This window comes from Phyllobates terribilis, unplaced genomic scaffold (genome assembly GCF_046119375.1).
Source record: "Phyllobates terribilis strain yellow unplaced genomic scaffold, ASM4611937v1 Scaffold_3__8_contigs__length_932513732, whole genome shotgun sequence".
NCBI classification, from domain to species: domain Eukaryota; kingdom Metazoa; phylum Chordata; class Amphibia; order Anura; family Dendrobatidae; genus Phyllobates; species Phyllobates terribilis.
Genome location: NW_027362763.1, coordinates 193,099,895 through 193,118,096, shown reverse-complemented (window position 1 = coordinate 193,118,096; position 18,202 = coordinate 193,099,895). Strand labels below are relative to the sequence as shown.

The following is an 18,202-nucleotide window of genomic DNA, read 5'->3' as shown; positions in this document are numbered from 1 at the left end:
CTGGTCTCCGGTGTATAAGAAAGACATAGCTGAACTAGAGCGGGTGCAGAGAAGAGCGACCAAGGTTATTAGAGGACTGGGGGGTCTGCAATACCAAGACAGGTTATTACACTTGGGGTTATTTACTGTGGAAAAAAGAAGGCTTAGGGGTGATCTTATTACTATGTACAAGTATATGAGGGGACAGTACAAAGACCTTTCTACTGATCTTTTTACTCTGAGGCCAGAGACGGGGACAAGGGGGCATCTTCTACGTCTGGAGGAAAGAAGGTTTAATCATAATCACAGACGTGGATTCTTTACTGTAAGAGCAGTGAGACTATGGAACTCTCTGCCGCATGATGTTGTAATGAGTGATTCACTGTTAAAATTTAAGAAGGGCATGGATGCCTTTCTTGAAAAGTATAATATTACAGGTTATATATACTAGATTCCTTGATAGCGCGTTGATCCAGGGAACTAGTCTGATTGTCGTATGGAGTCAGGAAGGAATTTTTTTCCCCAATGTGGAGCTTAGTGTTTGCCACATGTTTTTTTTTTGCCTTCCTCTGGGTTGAACTAGATGGACTTAATCTTCCTTCAACCTTAAAACTATGTTACTCTGTTTTTGAGTGAAATTACATAGTGAACATTAATGGTACATGGATTATCGTAACAAAGTTTGCAAATACTACTTGTAATGAAGCAGCGTACCCTTGAAGAGAGCCAAAAATACATACTAACATGAACTGCGTAACTATTTATATGTTTTGCAGTCTGATTTGTTTCCTTTGTTACCGTCTTCTGTCTCCAGGCTTGTTCACATCTTGTGGTTGCACTGTTGCATTTGGCATAGTAATGTGTTAAAAAACATTACCGAGCTGTAACCCGTGACCACAACCTATGTCTTTTGACTGTTCAGATTCTGTTGTAATGCTGGGTTACAGCAAATGTAAATGCTGGATTATCACACTTTCCTGATTAGTGGATGTCAGGATTAAAAAAAATCAAATTAATATCACTTGCCTTTTAGTGTTGCAGATTTTGATCGTGTGTTTATAAGATCTTTTCATCTTTAACTACAGTAATAGCTACTTCATTTATTAAGAGCGACATCCACTGACATTTCTGAAAATTAGAGCTTGTCACAGCCTTGTCCTCAGAAATAACACTACCAAATAGGACCTGAAATAGCAATTTCTTCACTGCATGGTAGCATTTATTGTATTTAAAATTGCTATTTCAAAGCTTTTATATATTTTACACCAATTGTCTTTATACCTTATTATATATCATTTTATATCATTTTACACAGTATATATTTTTTATTTGAATATATATTTTACTAGCTATTGAGCCCATTCTACGCAGGGGTGGCGAGCATTTTAATTGGTATATGGTCTCCCATGCTGGTATTTGTGCTGCCCCCATCCTGGTATTTGTGCTGCCCCCATCCTGTTATGTGCTACCCTCATCCCTATCCTGGTATGCATGGCACCCCTCACCCCCAATCCTGGTATGCATGGCTCTCCTCACCCCCAATCCTGGTATGCATGGCACCCCTCACCCCCAATCCTGGTATGCATGGCACCCCTAACCCCCAATCCTGGTATGCATGGCACACCTCATCCCTATCCTAGCATGCCTGGCACGCCACATCCTTATCCTGGTATGCATGGCAGCCCTCACCCCCAATCCTGGTATGCATGGCACCCCTCATCCCAATCCTGGCATGCATGGCACCCCTCATCCCAATCCTGGCATGCATGGCGCCCCTCATCCTGGTATGCATGGCTCCCTCATCCCTATCCTGCTATGCATGGCACCCCATCACTCATTCTGGTATGCATGGTTCCCATCATCCCTATCCTGGTATACATGGTACCCCTCATCCTAATCTTGGTATGCATGGCACCCCTCATCCCCAATCCTGGTATGCATGGCACCCCTCATCCCCAATCCTGGTATGCATGGCACCCCTCATCCCCAATCCTGGTATGTATGGTACCCATCATCCTGGTATGCATGGTACCCCTCATCCCTATCCTGGTATGCATGGCACCCCATCCCTCATCCTGGTATGCATGGTACCCCTCATACCTATCCTGGTATACATGGTACCCCTAATCCCTATCCAGGTATACATGGTACCCCTCATATCTATCCAGGTATACATGGCCCCCCCAGATCCCTATCCTGGTATTCATGGCCCCCCTAGATCCCTATCCTGGTATTCATGGCCCCCCTACATCCCTATCCTGGTATGCATGGCCCCCCTAGATCCCTATCCTGGTATGCATGGCACCCCTCATCCCTATCCTGGTATGCATGGCACCCCTCACCCCTGTCCTGGTAATCATGGCACCCCCAATCCTGGTATGCATGGTACCCCTCATCCCCCAATCCTGGTATGCATGGTACCCCTCATCCCCCAATCCTGGTATGCATGGTCCCCTCATCCCCCAATCCTGGTATGCGTGGCACCCTCATCCTTCAATACTGGTATGTGTGGACCCTCATCCCCCAATCCTGGTATGTGTGGCCCCCTCATCCCCCAATCCTGGTATGTGTGGCCCCCTCATCCCCCAATCCTGGTATGTGTAGCCCCCCCTCATCCCCCAATCCTGGTATGTGTAGCCCCCCCCTCATCCCCCAATCCTGGTATGCGTGGCACCCTCATCCTTCAATCCTGGTATGTGTGGCCCCCTCACCCCCCAATCCTGGTATGCATGGCACCCCTCATCCCTTTCACGCTGCACACATACAAAAAAAAATAAACACTTATACTCACCTTTCTTCCCTGTGTTCCAGCGCTGCTGTGTCCTGTTCTGCCGGAGGCCGTGGGAAGAGTGTGGCGCCGGAGTACGTGTGTGCCCATACCGCGCTGTCTGTCGCCATTTTGCTGAAGACACACTGCAAATGTGTCTTCAGTAAAATGGCGCCGGATAGCGCAATGCGCATGCGCCGATTCCGACGCCTTCACTCAGCCCCCGGTCTCCGGCGAGAAGAGAGGCGTCACGGCAACGCTCCTCCCGGTCAGGTAAGTATGTAAGTATGGCGCTGGAGATCGCGGTATGCATAAGATGTAATTTTATTGTTCTCAAGAAAGGCGTCCAGGCCTCTCTTGAACTCATTAAGTGAGCTGGACATCACCACTTCCTCTCCCAGAGAGTTCCAGAGTCTCTCGGCTCTGACCGTAAAGAATCCCCTTCTATGCTGGTGCAGGAACCTCCTTTCCTCCAGACGCATAGTGTGCCCCCTCGTCTTAGTCACCATCCTTGGTATAAACAGGTCATGGGAGAGATCTCTGTACTGCCCCCTGATGTATTTATACATGTTTATGAGGTCTCCCCTAAGCCTTCTCTTTTCCAACGTAAATAGGCCTAATTTTGACAACCTCTCTGGGTATTCTAGTCCCTCCATTCCCTTTATTACCTTAGTCGCCCTCCTTTGTACCCTCTCTAGCTCCAATATGTCTTTCCTGAGCACCGGAGCCCAGAACTGTGCACAATATTCTAAGTGCGGCCTTACCAGCGCTTTATACAGAGGAAGATCAATGTTCTCATCATATGCCCCTATTCCTCTTCTGATGCATGCCATGACTCTATTTGCCTTCGCAGCTGCTGCCTGACACTGGGCACTCCAATTTAATTTGCTATTAAGCAAGACGCCCAGGTCCTTCTCCATGTCAGATTTCCCCAACGTTTTCCCATTTAATATGTATGGGTGACTGCTGTTTTTCTTTCCCATGTGCATGACCTTACATTTATCGGCATTGAACCCCATTTGCCATTTTTTGGCCCAACTCCCCAATTTATCTAAATCCTCCTGTAGCTGTGCCCTATCCTCATCTGTATTAACTACTTTACAAAGTTTAGTATCATCTGCAAATATTGCTATTTTACTATGCAACCCTTCCACTAGATCATTAATAAATATATTAAATAATATAGGGCCCAAGACAGACCCTTGAGGCACCCCGCTAGTAACCCTGACACACCCTGAGCTTACTCCATTGATAACCACCCTCTGCTTTCTATCACTCAGCCAGCTATTTACCCACTTGCACACATTATCCCCCAGACCAAGCATTCTCATTTTATATACCAACCTTTTGTGTGGCACGGTATCAAACGCTTTGGAGAAGTCAAGGTATACAACATCCACTGACTCTCCCCGGTCCAGCTGTGAGCTCACCTCCTCGTAGAAGGCAATCAGGTTTGTTTGGCAGGAGCGATCTCTCATGAATCCATGTTGATATGGAGTTAGACAGTTATTATCATTAAGATATTCTACAATAGCATCTCTAAGAAATCCTTCAAACAATTTACCCACAACAGACGTTAAGCTGACTGGTCTATAGTTCCCAGGGTCACTTTTAGACCCCTTTTTGAATATTGGTACCACATTTGCTTGGCGCCAGTCTAGTGGGGCAGTCCCTGTCCATAAAGAGTGTTGAATATAAGATACAGCGGTCTGTCTATCACATTACTTAATTCTTTTAGTACCCGGAGGTGTATGCCATCTGGGCCTGGTGACTTGTCTATTTTGATATTATTTAGGCGTTTCTGAACTTCCTCCTGGGTTAGGTGGGTGATATTTAGCGGAGGGTTTACTTTATCACTTTGCATTTCCTCCGATAAATTGTTTTCTTTTGTCTCTACACATACCGTGATCTCCGGCGCCATACACTCCTCTTACCTGGAACGGCTCCATGCCTGCTTCTGTCTGGAGCCAGACTGTGCGTGCATGTCACGCTTGCGCAGTCTATAAAGGCTTCAGAGAGAGACACACATCTCCCGTTATATTATAGATTTTATCATAGAACATAGATTAAACACTTTGAAGTGAGAATGGAACATAAAGCAGTCACAGTATTGTATTTACAACCACAATTCTACAAAAGACTGTTTTAGATTTTGGTTTGTACTATTAAAGGGGTTGTCCCACAAAAACATGAACTATCTGCGGCTCTCCCTACCCGAGCGTGACAGGCTCATAGAACAACATGAAGCTGTCATTCTCGGGTCAGTAGACCCACGGCCTATCTGTGCATTAGCGGTCTGTGCACAGACGAATTTGCATGAACATTTCCATGAACCTTTAAAAAGAAAAACACTGATTGCTCCAGGTCTTTTTACATACCTCACAACTTCTGAAGAACAAAAAGAGGGACAAATCATGCAGTGCGCGTAGCGGAAAATTTTGGCCACACCCCAATCCACATCCATTTACCATTTCTTTCTACCCTGGCAAGGAGGAGTTGTCAGAGGGGCGGTAGTAGTGAGGGAAATTCACCACGCGCCCAAGACTGTAGGGCGTAGACCCAAATCCACGATTGTCCACCATATCCGGGACAGTTCGGACTAAGATGAGCGGATTGATTCACGAGACTCCAATCCAGCGTCTAGAACAGTGCTACCTGGTGGCTGAATGGGAGGCCACAAATTTCTTACCTTTCGGGGTTCCCAGCGCGGCTTTTGATTAGCCAGGGTTGGTGCAACGTCATCTGTGCATCCTGCTCATCTCTAGTTGGGACCTGTGGATTTATTTTCAGTTCATTCACAGTCGGAGCCACCAGAACTTTCTCATCTTTATGTAACTTCACTTTATGATATCTGGCTTTATTGTGCCTGTAAGGCCGTATTCACACGTTACAGAAATACTGTGTTTTTTGTTTTCTGCAGCTGTCTGCACCAAACTACATAATAACAATCTTCTCTGGTTATTGTTGCATTTTTTATGCCTTTTCCCCCTTATTTGATGTGTTTTTGGTGCAGATGTGAAGCTGCGTTTTTAATGTGTTTTTTATACATTATACATACATGTTTTTAAACACGTATGTGTTTTTTTAATGTGTTTTTTAGAAAAGCTTTGATTTTCCACTTAAAAAAGTAACTGCAGTTTTTTACATGCTTTATTTAGATTCCACATAAAAGACAAGAGGACAAAAGCAACTTTAGTGTTTAGATGCACAGCGGGCACAGTTGCTGAACTCTGAGGTTTTGGTGCCTTTTTTTCTCTTCATGCTTCTTCTGAAAAAAATGCATGAAAAAAAAACACTGTAGTATTTTTAAACACAATCAAATCTTTTCTTTGGTATTAAAAAAGTGTTAGAAAGCTCTGCTTCAAAGAATCCCCCATCTCCCCCCTCTTCTCTCCTTACTTTTCCTTCTTATTTTACCTTTTTTTTGTTTCTATATGTTATATGTCGGAGCGTAAACTTTATTGTTTGGGACTTCCCTGTGTGGAAAACATACTATTTAAGAAAGTTTATACTCTACGTTGTTAAGAAAATACTTTAATAAAACTATTTTGAAAGTAAAAACTCTGCTTCATATCTGCACCAAAATCACATCAAATAAGGGAGAAAACACATAAAAGAAATTTAGCAAACACGCAATAGTCAGAGAAGATTGTTATTGCGTAGTGGGGTGCGGACACCTGCAGAAAAAAAAGCAGTAGAAAAAATGCAGCATTTACGCTACATGTGAACACGGCTTCAGCGTTACAATGGGTGTTCTTCTCCGTTAATCTCCTGGGACAATACTGCTCCCAGCCCGACATCCGATGCATCTGCCTGGACCACAAACTCCTTGGAGAAGTTGGGCGCCACCAAGACTGGCTGTTTACAGAGGACCAGTTTCAATTCCTGGAAGGCCACTTCTGCTTCCGGGGACCACTTGGCCATAGCCGACTTCGTCCCTTTCAGAAGATTCGTCAACGGGGCTGCTATCAGGGCAAAATTAGGGACAAATCTTCGATAGTAGTCCACAATGGCTGACCTGCTTCTTCGAGAGGGGCTGTGGCCAGTTCAAGATCGCCTCGACCTTATTTATTTGTGCTTTTATTTCCCCTCTACCAACCACGTACCCTAGGTACTTGGCTTCCTCCATCCCCATGGCACATTTCTTCGGGTTGATAGTAAAGCCCGTTTTCCTTAGGCCATCAATTATGGCTTGAACTTTGTCCAGATGACTTTCCAAGTCCTGGCTGAATATGACGATGTCATCTAGGTAGGCCGCTGCATACTTTTTGTGGGGTGCTAAGATACGATCCATGGCTCTCTGGAAGGTGGCCGGAGCTCCCTGCAACCCAAACTGCATCCTGACGTATTGATAACATCCATCTGGCGTCGAGAAGGCTGTCTTCTCCTTGACCTCTTTGGACAGGGGAATTGGCCAATATCCTTTGGTGAGGTCCAGAGTGGTGATGTACCGAGCGGGTCCTAGCCTTTCAATAAGCTCATCTACCCTAGGCATTGAGTAATTGGGTAGGCGTCGAATTTCGAGACCTCGTTCAGCTTCCTATAATCGTTGCAAAACCGCCATTCCCCATCTGGTTTCGGCACTAAGACTATAGGACTGGACCATCCACTTTTGGACTCTTCAATGACTCCCAGGTTAAGCATCCACCTCACTTCTTTTGAGATCACCTCACTGCGGGCCTCGGGGATCCGGTATGGTTTTAGATTGACGCGAACATGAGGCTCTGTGAGAACCTCATGCTTTATGACCTGAGTGAGTCCTGGCAAATCCGAAAACAGGTCTTTATCTCGCTGTAGCAACTCTTTGCATGTGACAGTGACTCTGCCACCTTGACCTCTTTCACATCGGCCTCAGCCTCAGCCACTAAACAGGGAGCTTCCATGGGCTCTCTATCTTGCCATGGCTCAATCAAGTTAACTGTTATGATCTGCAACAAGAACTAAGGAAAGATAGGGGAAAGCTGTCCCTACAGTAAGACTAAGCTGAATCCCTACGATGTAGCGGGCTGCCAGTTCCTAGCGAACAGACCCGCCTTAGTCCTCAGCTAGTCTGAACGAAGACCTATAGCATTAAGGGAGGGGTCCCTAAAAGAACTAAGGACTGGGACAAAAATGGGACACCTCCTAAACAGAGAAGTAGTTGCAGAACACAAAAAGACAAACAGACAAAAAGGTACAAGAGGTCCCAGAAGGACCAAGCAAACTGACAGAGAGAGGTACTGAAGCACCAGGCTAGAGAAACAGTCAAACACTGAAGTCCAGCACAGCCAAAAGGGCGGAGCTGGAATATAAAGGCAGATGGTCACGTGACCGCAAAACACAAGATGGAAAAAACAAACAGGAGGGTTCTAACATTAACATGGTAAATTTGGTAGGGCTTCCTCTTCCCCGGTTGGTGAATTTTATAGTTGACTTCCCCCACTTTCTCTACCACCTCATAGGGGCCCTGCTACTTGGCCATGAACTTGCTTTCCACTGTGGGCACTAGCACAAGCACTCGATCTCCAGGGTTGAACGATCTCACCCTGGCCGACCTATTATACACCCTGAACTGTGCCTCTTGTGCCTTGAGGAGGTGCTCCTTCACAATGGGCATCACGTGGGCAATCCTTTCTTGCATCTGGGCAACCTTCTCCACCACGCTCCTATAGGGAGTGGTCTCAGCTTCCCAGGACTCTTTTGCCACATCCAGGAGTCCTCGAGGGTGTAGTCCATAGAGTAGTTCAAACGGGGAGAAACCTGTGGAAGCTTGGGGAACTTCCCTGATGGCGAACAACTGATAGGGAAGCAGACAGTCCCAGTCTCGGCCATCCTTTTCCACTGCTTTCCTCAACATTGCTTTCAGGGTTTTGTTAAACCTCTCGACCAGTCCGTCTGTCTGGGGATGGTACACGGAGGTTCTCAGCTGTGCAATCTGCAATGTCTTGCACAATTCCTTCATGACCTTCGACATAAATGGAGTTCCTTGGTCTGTTAGGATCTCCTTAGGCAACCCCGTTCTTGTAAACATGTGGACTAAGCCCTGGGCTATACACCTGGCAGAGGAGTTTCGTAGTGGTAGGGCCTCCTTATACCGTGTAGCATAATCTAATACCACCAGGATATACTGATGCCCTCGGGCGGACTTGACCAGAGGCCCCACTAGATCCATTGCTATGCGTTCGAATGGAACCTCGATGACGGTAGGGGCACTAGGGGACTGCGGAAGTGGGCCACTGTGGAGGTTATCTGGCATGTGGGGCAAGAACAACAATAACTCTTTATTTTTCTATACCAATCTGGCCAGTAGAATATCTGGAGGATTCGTTCCTGAGTCTTGTCTGCACCCAGGTGACCACCTAGCACATGAGAAAGAGCCATGTCTAACACCCTGCGTCTATAGGGCCCTGGCACCAGCAACTGTTCTATTACCTCACCCTTTGGCTTAGTTACTCTGTACAGCAAATTCCCATTCACAGCAAAATGAGGGAATCGAGTGTCAGCCCCCGGTTACTGAGGCACCCCATTTAACACAGTAACATTTTCAAAGGCCCCTTTCAGAGTTAAATCCCTAAGTTGGGCAGTTCCAAAGTGTAGCGTCGGCGTCCCTGCCTCCTGCTAGGCAGGGACGCTGTTCCCCTCATCTCTCCGCTCCGTGCCCGGCGTCCTCCTCCCGCTCTGCTGGCAGTGCGCGCTGCTTCCCGGCCACTGTGCTTAGGGCGCGCGCCATCCTAAGGAGTCCCCGGCCAATGGCCGGAGGACCTCACCATATATAAGGCACCTCCTCCAAAATGGAGGTGCCCGAGCAATGTTGTTGCATAGTCTATCACTCTGCTTCAGCCCTCAGGTCCCGTTACCAGTTACCTGCCAGATTCCTGCTTGATACCTGCCTGATACTTGTCTATCTACTTGCATTCCTGCGGTCCGACAGTCTGCCTACCAGCCCTGTCAGTCTGTCTATGGATCTGATTGCCCGCTCACCTGGGAGCGCTCATCTGCTACCTGCCTGCTAGCCTACCTGGAGGCTCTGCCGTCACGTGCTGTGACCACCTGCCTGCCCAGAGACTCTTACCCGCTCACCTGGGAGCGTCCGCCTGCTACCTGCCTGTTAGCCTACCTGGAGGCTCTGCCGTCACGTGCTGTGACCACCTGCCTGCCCAGGGACTCTTACCCGCTCACCTGGGAGCGTCCGCCTGCTACCTGCCTGCTAGCCTACCTGGAGGCTCTGCCGTCACGTGCTGTGACCACCTGCCTGTCCAAAGACTCTTACCCGCTCACCTGGGAGCGTCCGCCTGCTACCTGCCTGCTAGCCTACCTGGAGGCTCTGCTGTCACCTGCTGTGACCACCTGCCTGTCCAGAGACTCTTGCCCGCTCACCTGGGAGCGTCCGCCTGCTACCTGCCTGCTAGCCTACCTGGAGGCTCTGCCGTCACTTGCTGTGACCACCTGCCTGTCAAGAGACTGTTCCCGTCACTTGCCGTGACCTCCTGCCCCCCTACCCAGAGACTGTCCCCGTCACTTGCCGTGACCTCCTGCCCTTCTACCCAGAGACTGTCCTCGTCACTTGCCGTGACTACCTGCCCGCCTACCCTGGGAGCCACCCGCTTCCTTACAAGGACTGCCCCTTTGTATCGTAGCTCAGAGGTTCCACCTCCCAGACCCGTTACAGTTTGCTCGGGCCATGGAACCCGGTGGCACCCAAGCTCCCTCGCTCTCGGACCTATGTCATGAATAGTGTTGAGCCACCCCCGTAGTGTTCGAGTTCGGTTCGTCGAACACCCCTGTGTTCGCCGAACTGTTCGTCGAACTGTTCGTCGAACACCTTCGAACACCGTTAAAACCAATGGCAGGCAAACAAAAACACATAGAAACACATAGAAAACACCTTCAAAGGTGTCCAAAAGCTGGCAAACTGCTCAGAAGACACAACTAACACATGGAAAAGTGACAAGTACATATAGTCATGCGAAAAGAAAAGAGGTGGAGGAGTAAAAGGAGGGGGAGACACAGATATAGGCATGTCATGCCCTTCTAAAATCCAAAAAGTGAGAAGCCGACACGTTCAGTCCGCTCCTGCCCGTGCCACCTCCGCGTCGCCGGGTTTGTGCCAGAGCCGCGGTGAACCCTGACGGCCAGCCCCCCTCTCCCAATACTGGTGACTGTCCGCTGGTGGGTCGAGCGAGCCCCCCTGTGGTGGAGGCAGCTCTAAGCTTTTTAATTTAAATTGTCTCTCTAATTTGAATGAATACACTTTAAATCCATTTACAAGGATCTATTGGAGGGCAAGTCTCATGCCAGCAGCCGCGTAATTCCAGCTCCAGTAGCGTCCACTAAAGCTGCTGCAGTTAAAAAGCTTTTATAAGGATCGAGCTCGGCTGTCCACCGCAAGGCATCCTTCTGCCAGTTCCAGCCCCTATGCCTTGGGGTGCCTCCTGATGCTCTTCACTGAGTATCCCGTGGTCCCGAAGCATTTCCTTTGAAAAAATTAAGTGTCCAAACTACAGGTGGTGTAGCTTGCTTAACAGCCGGGATAATCCGCTGACTAGCAGACACTGCTACTAGGCACAAAGTATTTCCTGGGCTAGATGCAGTTAAAAATTTGTAATTAGATACTCTCGTTGGATGCTGAGAAAGCATTCCATAGAGTCTCCTGGCACGCCATATATGATTCTCTTAAAAAGCTTGGGGTAGGGGTCTAGGGGACCCTTTTATAGCCCAAATCACGGCCCTGTATCGCAATACGTCACCTAGGCTGAAGATAAATGGAACTGTAGCACCCTGAGGGCTCGGTTGCTACAGAGGTATTGCACCTCACCCAGAGGTGTGATATCTCACTCTCAGGTAAGGATGTAGTGTGAATCAGGACCCGACACCTGCATGCATTACACCACATTGCCGTGGGGCAGGGCGACCAATATGCCCCTGAGATGGGCACGACAGTCCCTGTCCCTGGCTGGAGTGGGGGGAGGGAACACTGAGGAAGGGGAACCCTGTAGTGCAGGAGCAGGGAGGAAGCAGTTCCTGGGTGCATTGAGAAGGGAGTATAAAAGGTGGGCACCATCTTAGTTCAGTGCAGAGAAGTCTGAGCAGAAGTGGCAGGGAGCAGGGGTTCTGCATGAGCTCTGCTCCGGAGGCGGGCCTAGTAACAGAGGCCCAGGCCTGGAAGAGGGAGAAGGAAGGAAGAGGAGCGGAGAAGGCTCCAGGAACGAGGAACAAAGGGATCCCAGGGGTGCGGACGGGCGAGTCGCCACCGCACGCCCGAATCCACCTGCGTGGAGGGGTCAGGCCAAAGGGGGAGACCGGTCCCCGAAACTAGTGGAGGCAGGAAACGACCCTCAGCTAGAAACAGGAGGCTGTGACATTTTATGTGGCGCAGCCCCTCGCTACACCCGCTAGTAAGGCACCACATAGGGTCAGGGAAACTGGCGCCAAGTTTACCAAGAGGAGGCCCGAGGCAGCCGGACAGAAGGGTTGGTAAGAAAGGCCAGACAAAGGACACACAAAGGGGGTCCTGTGAAGCGCTCCAAAGTTATCTGGGAGTTGTCTGAGCCCCTCACCTGGTGAGCACAGTACGACGTGGGCAGCCGTTACCTGCAGACGTGGTCTGGATAATAAGAACTGTGAGTAAAGGCCCTGGACTGCATCACTGACTCCGTGTCGTTACTGCTGCTGCCCTGCACCATCACCCCCATCCTCCGCATACACTGCCCTGAGGCTATACTCCTCCCGTGGGGAGTTATGCTACGCTCTACTGCACCCACAACACCAGCCTCAGCGGTCTGCCCTGGAGCGGCGGTTCACTCTGACCGCAATCCACGGGTGGCGTAGTCGGACATTTAAACATCAAAACCACATAAATAGTTCCGCCACTGGTTTGACCGCCCTGAGCCACGGAACCGGGTCGCCGCCACGGAGACTACAACCACCAGCATCTACCAAAAAGGGTCCGGCTCCGGGTGTCCCAAGGCCCAGGGGGCGCGTCAGAACATTTTCATCACCTTTCACAATCACCAATGGGACAAGGCAGGGATGTTCTCTGTCCCCTCTCTTATACATCCTAGTGACGGAGCACCTGCTCTCATCAATTCGCCATAACCCCAATATTAGGTGGATTGAGGTGGGAGGCACCGAGTACAAGTGCTCTCTATTTGCTGATGATGTCCTAGTATACACTCAATCACATATATCCATCCATGCTGTTATGGCTGAAATAGATCACTTTGTTACATGGTCAAATTTTAAAATCAATGCAGCGAAGTCTGAGGCCCTCGATGTCTCCCTCCCCAAATCCATATAGGATTCCATCCAGTCCAACTTTCCCTTTGCCTGTCCCTCACAGGGTATCAAATACTTAGGAATTCCTATTCATAGAGACCTCTCCCATCTATGTTATCTTAATTTTGGGCCCTTTATTGAACAACTCCATACAGAACACGGTTGGCAAGTTAGAACTGTAAGATTCACTACGTGAACCACTGGTGTTTTGTGGAAAAGCACATGTACACTGTGTTCCAAATTATTATGCAAAAAGTGTTTAGGAGTGATAAGGGAAGAATTTGTTTGTTTGTCAGTTAAACTCATTGATGGTGATGTGTGTCAGGGCTCTTTATATCACTGTAAGCAATTGCAGATGACTCACCCCCTAGGCCGTGGGGCACTCGGATCCGGGCAATAGGGGAACGATGGGAGTAGTAGTGGCAACCCGGTTCCGTGGCTCAGGGTGGTCAGGCCAGTGGTAGTCCGTTATATTGATTATGTCCGACTACGCCACCCGTGGATTGCGGTTATTAGGAACCGCCGCTGCATGCAGACCGCTGGGGCTGATGAAGTGTGCAGCTATGGTAGTGTGACTCCCCACGGGAAGAGTGCGGCCCCAGGGCAGTATAGTGGATGGTGGGAGTGATGGTAGTGAGAATCCCAGTGCTGATAGTGCTGGAGGAGCAAGGAGCACACAGACAACAAGTTGCAGTCCAGGGTCTTTACTACAACAGGTAAACTGACCCATAAACAGTCCCAGCTAGGAGGGGACCTGGATGTCTGAGAGCAACGGGGAAATTGGCCCTGGTCAGGGTGAGGGTGTAGGCCTACTGTGCTTTCTGCGCTCCTTCTGGCTATCTCCTCCTGATAGGGTAACAGCCCACGTTTCCGAGCTTTCCGTGTTTTCTCGCCTGTATGGCCTGCGACGTGGGTTCCTTTCTGCTCCCAGCCTTGTATGGCTTTACTCGTCCCTTCGGTTGTGGCAGGGCCTCCAGGCTTCTTAGGCCAAGGAATATACAGTCCCTTGCGGACTGGTTCTCTGCTGGGGGATGTGGAATCCTTCCAGCCTCAGACACCAAAGTCTGGTAGATTAAGTCTGTTATCTGCCAAGACAGGCTCTCTTCGCCTCTTGTCTCTGGCTTGTGGCTCTCTCCTTCTGCCACACTTCCTATTAGGTGCAATCAACTTTCTGTCCCTGCTCCACTCTGGGACACGTCTCAAAGCTGAGACAGGCAATCCAGTTCTCCCTAACCCTGTCCCCAGTACCAGCTTTTATAGGGGCAGCCTGCTCCCCCTACTGGCCTGAGACAGGAGGCATTGCATGCTAATGTTCCCCTGGCCAGAGAACCTCTCCCTTGCTCTCAGACACAGCTTTAATTACACTTGTGGCATCCAGGTAGGGTGACACACAGACACCTGTGCTAATTAGTTTGGCAGGTGTGTCCAATGAAAGGCAAGACTACTTAAGAAGGCTGTCTCACATTATTAAGCAGCCTACATTTTCTGCCAAAATGGGAAAGAAAAAGGATGTGTCGGCTGCTGAGAAGCAACAAATTGTGGAGTGTTTAGGTCAAGGCATGACTACAATCAACATTGTGCGATGATCAGGATGAAGTGTCTTGGCAATCAAGAAGTATGTAGCTGATTCACAGTACACACGTGTGCGTGCTGATAAGGGCAAATTGAGGACTCTTTCCTACAGGCAATTATGTCAGGTTGAAAGAGCAGCGGCAAAAAAGCCTTGTCATAGCAGCAGACAAGTTTTTGAAGCTGCTGGTGCCTCCAACGTCCCCCGAACAACAAGATGCAGGGTCCTTCAGAGGTTTGCAGCTGTGCATACGCCATCCTGTCGACCTCCTCTATCCACTTCACACAAGCAGAAACGGCTCCAGTGGGCCAAACATTACATGAAGACTGATTTCAAAACTGTTTTGTTCACGGATGAGTGCCGTGCAGCGCTCGATGGTCCAGATGGATGGAGTGGAGGATGGCTGGTTGATGGACACCCCACGCAAACACGGCTACAGCGCCAACAAGGAGGAGGTGGAGTAATGTTTTGGGCTGGAATCATGGGGAGAGAGATTGTCGGCCCCTTTAGGATCCCTGAAGGCGCTAAAGATGAACTCCATAATGTATGTGGATTTTCTCAAACAGCACTTCCTGCCATGGTTCAAGAGGAAGAACCGTGTATTTCACAGCAAGATCATTTTTTTGCATGATAATGCACCATCTCATGCTGCACATAAAACATCTGCATCTCTGGCTGATATGGGCATAAAAGGTGACAAACTTATGGTGTGACCCCCATGCTCCCCTGACCTCTACCCCATTCAGAACCTTTGGAGCATCATTAAAAGGAGTGTCTATGATGGCGGGAGGCAGTTCACATCTAAGCAACAGCTCTGGGAGGGTATTCTGTCCTCATGCAAAACAATTGAAGCAGAAACCATCCAAAACCTGACAAATTCAATGGACGAGAGAGTTCAGAAGCTCCTTTCGAACAAGGGGTCCTATGTGAAAATGTAACATCACCTAGAATAAATTTTTGAGTTGAAAACTGTTTGATTTCAGTTTCTAACAACCTGCTAATGCTTATAATTTCAAAAATGACCATTTTTTGGTCTTTATTAAAATGAAAAGGTTGATCGAAAAGTTTGGGGGATCTAAGAGTGTGGCAACCCAGTAGTCATGATTACTTCGAATTCTGACAATATGAGGGTCATGCTGCAGGTAGTGCAGCAAGAAGGCACTTATGTGTCTTGCGCATCTCGGAGCCCCAAAATTATTTTCCGGGCTAGATGCAGCTAAAAATTATTATTAATTTTAAATTTGGTGAAGCTTTAGTATAGATGGCCTAATAGGATCAGTGCTGCACACTGCTACAAAGCCCAAATTATTTTCCAGTCAAGATACAGATAAACATGATTAGTAATTTTAAATCTGGTGGAGCTTATTATAGATGGCCTAATAGAATCAGTGCTGCACACTGCTACAAAGCCCAAATTATTTTCCAGCCAAGATACAGATAAATATGATTAGTAATTTGAAAGCTTAAAACGGTTGGTAGGGTGATTTTAACCAATCATCAAGCTTTTACTCTCCCCAGGATGACACAGGGGTAGAACAGTCGTTTCGGATCCATGATTTGTTCATCTTTATGAACGTGAGTCTGTCTACATTATCAGTGGAGAGCCGCGTGCGCTTATCTGTCAGCACACCACCAGCAGCGCTGAACACACGTTCAGATAGAACGCTGGCTGCGGGGCATGACAAGATCTCCAAGGCGTAAGTGGCTAGCTCCGGCCATTTATCCAGATTGGAAGCCCAAAAAGAGCAAGGGTCCAGTGACACAGTCATGGCTTCAATGTTTACTTGGAGATACTCCTGTACCATCGTCTCTAGGCGTTGACTATGTGTCAGACTTCTTGTCTCCTGTGGCCTTGCAAAGGATGGGCTAAAAAAGTGGTGAAATGATTCCGCAAAATTGATGTTACCAGCAGATACTGTGGTTCTGTTACGGTTTGAGTGCTGAACACTTGACGGTCCCACGGTTGACAAGTTGGAACTGTGAGATTCACTACGTGCACCACTGGTATTTTGTGGAAAAGCACATGTAAGATTCTGCAACAGTCTCTGCTGATACTCCTGCATGCGTGCATCCCTTTCTATGGCAGGAATAATTTCTGCAAATTTACTTTTGTACCGGGGATCTAACAGTGTGGCAACCCAGTAGTCAGGATTATTTCTAATTCTCACAATTCGAGGGTCATGTTGCAGGTAGTGCAGCAAGAAGGCACTCATGTGTGTTGCGCATCCAGGAGCACCAAGTCCCTGTTGTGTTGGTGGCGAGGTAACAATCATGCTTCCTTCCTCTGTCCTCTCCCCCCAACCTCGCACAACAGAAATGTGATCAAGGTCTCCCTCATCTGATGAGTCTTCCATCAGTTCGTCCTCCACTTCTTCCTGGGCTCCTGCACCTTCCTCACTAGTTTGGCTGCTACCATGCGCCCTGGTAAAACCATCTCCCCCACCCTCACATGCCTGCCGCCTTGGTGCTGCCGACCGTCTGGACCTTGCAGATGTTAGCCCTTCCGCATACAACTCCTCCTCCTCTACTTCCTCCACCTCCTCTTGTGCCACCACCTGACTCCGAATTCTGTTTAACATGTGCTCCAGCATGTAAATCACCGGAATAGTCATGCTGATAATGGCATCGTCAGCACTAAACATCTTCGTCGCCATTTCAAAACTGTGCAGAAGGGTGCATAGGTCCCTGATCTGAGACCACTCCTCCAGCGTGATTTGCCCCACCTCTGGATCTCGTTGGCCCAGGCTATACGTCAGAACGTATTGCACCAGGGCTTGTCGGTGCTGCCACAGTCGCTGCAACATGTGCAGAGTTGAATTCCACCGGGTAGGCACATCGCATTTTAGCCGGTGAAGTGGCAGGCCCAACGACTTCTGTAGAGATGTAAGTCGCTGAGCTGTGGGATGCGAACGGCGGAAGTGAGCACACAGCGACCGTGCCCTCTGCAGAAGGCCATCTAGTCTGGGATAGTGGGCTAAAAATTGCTGGACAACCAGGTTCAACACGTGAGCCATACAAGGCACGTGTGTGACATTGCCACGACGAAGGGCCGCACCCAGGTTTGCAGCATTGTCGCACACGGCCTTCCCTGGTTTCAGGTCCAGTGGAGACAACCATTCATGAAATTGGTTCTCCAGAGCTGACCACAACTCCTCAGCTGTGTGACTCACATTTCCCAGACATTTCAATGTAAAAACCGCCTGATGACGTTGAGCCCTACTGCCAGCATAGTAAGGAGGTGTGCAGGATCCCTTCTGCGCAGTTAGAAAGCTTGTGCCATGACCAGACAGGCTTTGGGTGCAGGTGGAAGACCGAGAGGAGGTTGAGGAGGCAGAAGCAGTGGAGGAACTTTGACATAAAGAGGATTGACGCACAACTCGTGGGGACGGCAAGACTTGGACAGCAGCCCCTTGTCCTGCTGTCACCATAGTTACCCAGTGCCCAGTCAGCGACATGTAATGCCCCTGTCCATGCCTACTCGTCCAAGTGTCTGTGGTGAAATGCACCCTGTCACACACAGAGTTTCTCAAAGAAGCGGTGATGTTGTGTGCGACATGCTGGTGGAGCGCAGGCACACCTTTCTTTGAGAAGTAGTGCCGACTGGGCATCTGGTACTGGGGCACTGCGACGGA

At 48.8% G+C, this 18,202-nt stretch overlaps 1 protein-coding gene across 1 annotated transcript in view; it reads left to right on the top strand.

Annotated features, from left to right (window-relative positions):
* SPHKAP (SPHK1 interactor, AKAP domain containing) overlaps positions 1 to 18,202 on the top strand; it is a 475,388-nt gene that overhangs the window by 303,139 nt on the left and 154,047 nt on the right. The window lies entirely within an intron of this gene.